The following is a 6,000-nucleotide window of genomic DNA, read 5'->3' as shown; positions in this document are numbered from 1 at the left end:
GTTTATAATTTCCAAAAACTAATGTCAAGCAGAGCTCATTTTACATAGCCTGCAAGGCCCTCAGCTGGATCCTGCCCACCGTGTGTGCAGGGAAGCCCCTACCACCTGTCTGGGCTGACAGTGATGGCTCTCCCTGAATCGGAGCTATGTCTGCACCCACCACGTTCATAGAGAACTTGTTATGCCTACTCCAGGGAGTCCTGCTATGAGTCCGATGGGGTGCATCTGGGCTTTCATGGGGCCAAGGCCTCCCCACCTGAGTTAGAGTAGGAACAGCTGACATTCAGGTGACCCTTCACACTTGATGATTATTCGTAACACCAGGAACTAGGGATCGACATCATCAACAACAACATCCTAATTCTACAGATGAAGGGAAGGCACGCAGAGGCCAAGCAGCTGGTCCAAGATCCCTCAGCCAGGAGCCAAGTCAGATTTGGCATCTGTCTTGGATGCCAAAACCCTGCTCTTTTTACTCCACTTTGCTCCATGTGCCATTAACCGTTTTATTTTTAGAGGCACCTTCTATTATAACGTTGCCCTTGAAGTGGTATAAATGGAAAGCTCCTGCCATTTTGCCTCATGGGTGAGCCATGGAAAGTAGAAAGAAATGTGGCCGGTGATCCTATGCCCTTAATGTGGACAGAACACTTAGCACCCGACTGCACATTCTTGGTTACTTGGTGAGTGTGTTGACTCACTGGCTCATCAAACATCTGAGAGGCGGTATTGCATGACGACCTCGACTGCCTGGTAACACACAACAACCTAAAACCCCTGGGCCCATGAGCTGTTCCCCGGCTCTGTCTTCACTGAAGGGGCTGTCCTCGTACAGACACAGCCCGGGAGCTGGCTCTTGCCCTGGGTTTCTGAAAAGTTTCACTTAATCTTGAGGGGAAAGCTAGGATGCCCTCTGCCTCTGAGCATAGGCTCTGGTAGGCTAGGTCCCTCGGGTTTTCTCCAAATCCTGCCTGTCCCCACCCTCTTCGTTGAGAACAGGAGGGAGAACACACTAATCTCTTGGATCAAAAGGATAATGAAATGCCTAATGCTCCAGCTGCAGGATCAGAGCGTGCTCACATAGCTCTGAGGGCTCTTGGCTGAGGAGGGGCCTGCATGAGGTCATGGACAAAACCTTCTGACACCTGTCCCCTTGCCACTACCGCTTGTGTCCAGCCTTGAACCCACTGAGCCAAAGGATCCAGGGACCAAATATGTCCCTCAGGCATGCATTTCCCATCTCTCCACTAGGGTTTCCTTGTTGTGTGTCTACAAATCTGCCTCTCATCACGCCTCCCATGGGCTCCCCTCAGCGGCACATGGTAGGCGTGATGTGACCCTCACCATCTCTTCCCGTGGTCACAGCTCATTTCTTTTCATGTCGGCTGTCAAAACCCCAACTGGAGCAGAATGTAGGGAGCTTGGCTGTAGTCACACAGCCGGGCATGCACACGTCTCCTAAACTTTTACTACCTACTTCCTTCTTGGGTTTTCCAAAGGTCCTTTGTTTAAAAAAGAAATCTTCTCAGGGTTCCTTCCTCTTCATTAATTGCTCTCACCTTTCACCTAATTCTAAAAGGACTTCAAGTTGTTCAGGAGAAAAAAGGGTTTATGTTATTTTCAAGATTTTTAAAAATAATCATCATTATTTAGCGTTTATTTCCACTCTGATCCTTACTTACAAAATTCTCTCTCCGGACAGTAAAAACCTTCTGCTTCTATATCCTTATAACAGCGGTTCTCATCCTGTGGGTCGCGACCCTTTCGGGGGTCGAACGACCCTTTCACAGGGGTCGCCTAAGACCATCGGAAAACACATATATAATTACATATTGTTTTGTGATTAATCACTATGCTTTAATTATGTTCAATTTGTAATAATGAAAATATATCCTGCATATCAGATATTTACATGACGATTCATAACAGTAGCAAAATTACAGTTATGAAGTAGCAACGAAAATAATTTTATGGCCGTAACCAGTTTGGCTCAGTGGATAGAGCATCGGCCTGCGGACTGAAAGGTCCCAGGTTCGATTCCGGTCAAGGGCATGTACCTTGGTTGTGGGAACATACCCAGTAGGGGGTGTGCAGGAGGCAGCTGATCGATGTTTCTCTCTCATCGATGTTTCTAACTCTCTATCTCTTTCCCTTCCTCTCTGTAAAAAATCAATAAAATATATTTAAAAAAATAATTTTATGGTTGGGGGGTCACCAAAACATGAGCAACTGTATTAAAGGGTCGCGGCATTAGGGAGGTTGAGAACCACTGCCTTATAACTTAACAGTTCCTTGTCGACTCTTCACTTTGCCAGCTTTAGAACAGTTTCCACTGAGACCTGCATTTTCCCATCATAACCTGCTTATCTTTCTTCAGGTGTTTGTGCTTAGGAGCTTCATACACAGACATGGGCGTCATCAGTAACAGCATCCTAATTCTACAGATGAAGGGAAGGCACGCAGAGGCCAAGCAGCTGGCCCAAGATCCCTCAGCCAGGAGCCAAGTCAGATCTGGCATCTGCCTTGGATGCCAAAACCCTGCTCTGAAAGGCATCAAGGCCACCTGTGGGCAGTGATAACAGTGCCCAGAGGCACAGGGCAACCTGATTGTCCGGGTAGTTATTCTTGTCCTATAGTTTTCCTTGCTTTTCCGAGAAAACTGATGCCCTGATAAACCACCAGTGGGTGCAGAGTAAGACTGATTTTTTGAGGGAAAATTCTTACATATCAGGCGCTTACTGATTTCCAGCACTTACAGTTTATATCACTTTCCTCTTAAAATTATTCATGAGCCTATATTTTAAAGGGCGCATTTAACTAACTGCTGTTGAGGTCATAGACCTAATGGGAGGCCTGAACGAGGCACGAGGAAGAACAGCCCCCAGTGGAGAGCAGCGGTGGAAGCAGATCACCCTGAAAGGGCTTCTCTCCCTGAGGCTGGAGAGGGTGGCATTTTGTTGGGAATGAATCTCTCCTAGAGCACTGAGCTCGAAGCCGAAGCCGCAGGGAAGACGGCGGCGCCTTTCTCTGTATGGTCTTTCAGTGTGTGTAGGAGGATTTGAGTCTTTAACAACAAGCTGTGCCCTTTCCAAAAGCTGAAGGTGCCGTGGCCCCTGAGCACGGGGACGGCAGGGACGGCAGCCGCGATGCCGGGACACCGTCCTAACCAGACACTCATCACTGGGGGCGTGGCAGCCTGACCTCCGGATGCTTCAAAAGCATGAACAAGAAGACGATTGACAGAAACTTGAACTCTATTTAGAAGAACAGAATTAGTATAGCGAGACCAACACGCAAATGGTTAGGCTAAGAACTGCCCCTGGAGAAGGGGCCTTTCCTTCTTGTTCTTTCTCACACCGTCACTTTGACAAGGGGGGACCCTCAGTCTTGGTGCCTTGGTTGTTACTATGGAAAAATTCCTCAGGGAGTGGCTTTACTGTGATTCTGTCATTCTTTCTCAGTAGTTTGTTCCAGCCTCACCCACCATGGCTATAGAATATGTACAGACTGTCTTCACATGGGGTCCAAAAATGGAGAGAAACAACTAGAAAATTAATAACCTAATATTACTTGCATGTTTTATTTTCAAACCTAGATAGGTTTTAATTTAAATAATGCCTTCTAGCCCTAACCAGTTTGGCTCAGTGGATAGAGCGTCGGCCTGCTGACCGAAAGGTCCCAGGTTTGATTCCTGTCAAGGGCATGTACCTTGGTTGCGGGCACATCCCCAGTAGGAGGTGTGCAGGAGGCAGCTGATCGATGTTTCTCTCTCATCGATGTTTCTAACTCTCTATCCCTCTCCCTTCCTCTCTGTAAAAAACAAATAAAAAATATTTTTAAAATAAAATAAATAAATAATGCCTTCTACACAGCACTCAAAGCTGGGTTTCCAACTTAGAATCTAAAATGTAAGGAACCTCAAACATTTCAACAATTTACAGTTGTGAAGAATCCTGCTCAAAGAGAATCCTAACCCTGCAGACAGATCTTATCTATTGCTGTGCAACAATTACCCCCAAACTTACTGGCTTAAAAAAAAACAAGAAACATTTACAGTGGTTCTCAACCTTCCTAATGCCAAGACCCTTTAATACAGTTCCTTATGTTGTGGTGACCCCCAACCATAAAATTATTTCCGTTGCTACTTCATAACTGTAATGTTGATACTGTTATGAATCATAATGTAAATATCCAATATGCAGGATGTATTTAGGCGACTCCTGTGAAAGGGTCGTTCGACCCCCAAAGGGGTCGCGACCCACAGGTTGAGAACCGCTGCTTTAGCATCTCTGGCAGTGTTTGTGGGACTAGGACTTGGGAGCAGCTTGACCGTGTAGGCCCAGCTCCAGGTCTCTTATGAGTTGTAGTCAAAGTATTGGTGACGGCTGCAGGGATCTGAGGGCGTGCGTCATGGACAGAGGACCTATGTGTCCATTGGCCGACTCCCATGACTGCAAGTTGCTGCAGGTTGCTGGTGTGCGGCCTCAGTTCCTCTCCATGAGTGCCTTTCCACAGGCTGCCTGAAAGTCTCCCTACATGGCGCTGGCTTCCCAAAGAACAAACGTTTTGAGAGTCAGGAGCCAGGTGGACGCTACATGCTTGCTAGGACCCTGCCTCAGAAGTCACACCGCATCACTTGCACTCATTCAAGGGGAGGGGATTAAGCTCCACAAGCTGAAGGGAGGAGTATCAAAGGATTTGCCGACATGCTTTGCAACCATCGTGGTTTACAGGTAAATGCAAATTATTTTAAATGCTTACAGCTGATTTGAAGTACGATTTATACAAAGTAAAATTCACAAACCTTCATTGTGCAGCTCAGTGACTCTTTACGTGAATATATTCCTGTGCGACCACCACCTAGATTAGATAAAAACATATAACATATCCAGCTGCTGGGGATGTTTCTTCATGTGAATCGGAGAATGTGTGTGAACCACACGCTGTCTCGGTAACTCACTGACATCCAGGGGCCTAAGCAACCCTTCCCGAGACCCCATAGCTGAGTTTACCGCCAAGGGAGAGAAGGTTCATCTTCCTCCTGTTAGAAATCGGTGAGTTCTAGTGCCAGGCGCACAGCTACACATAGTGGCATCACCCTGGTGGTGCTCCAGCCAGAGGCCGGCCAGGGCCAGGGGCTGCCCGAAATGTCCAAGCAGGGGTGGACACTGGGAAGACACTTTCCTGAGGCCTCCCAAGACCACCTTGGGAACGGAGTCCCAGTGCAAAGTCCTGGCTAGAGCCACTGAGATCTCGGTGTTGACGGGCATGTAACTCTATTTGTGGCCACCGAGGGTGCAGGATATTTGGAAAATGCCAGAATTGGAAAGAATTTGCACTGAACATTTTGAATGGCACCTGGTCCATACTGGTGGCACTGGATGGGAGCTTTCCCACTTTCTCAGGGATTCTGAAGGCTGGGCTGGGTGCACTGTGAAACCTGCTGGGGTCCTGATGGCTGCACCAAGAGCCTGTGTCAGGCTGATTGGTGGAAAGGATGACCTAGGGCAGTGGTCGGCAAACTCATTAGTCAACAGAGCCAAATATCAACAGTACTTCTTCAAAATAGACTCGCTCAGGCCAAAAACCGACTTCTGCGCATGGGCCGCGAAGTTTCAATCGCACTGTACATGCGCCCACATGTGGTATTTTGTGGAAGAGCCACACTCAAGGGGCAAAAGAGCTGCATGTGGCTCACGAGCCACAGTTTGCCAACCATGGACCTAGGGCATTGCCTCAAGGTTTATTGCCGGCCACTAAGTCCTGGGTTAGCTAAGCAAAAAAGATAACACTAGGGTCCAGTTGCGGGAAGTGTGTGGACACCTCTGGGTAGGCTAAAGGGAGCAGTTTCACATGAGGTTGGGGGCGATGGAGGTGGGAAGTTGGGTAGGTCCCTTCAGATTGGGAGAGTCGGGCCATGGGGGCAGGTGAGGAGGCCTGAGCATTGCCTGCCTGAACCTGAGCTCTCAGTCTGGCTTTTGGCCTCCTCTGTCTGCTCTC

The sequence above is a fragment of the Myotis daubentonii genome, chromosome 11, assembly GCF_963259705.1.
Source record: "Myotis daubentonii chromosome 11, mMyoDau2.1, whole genome shotgun sequence".
NCBI classification, from domain to species: Eukaryota; Metazoa; Chordata; class Mammalia; order Chiroptera; family Vespertilionidae; genus Myotis; species Myotis daubentonii.
The sequence above is the reverse complement of the archived record's forward strand: the minus strand, read 5'-3'. Positions refer to the sequence as shown.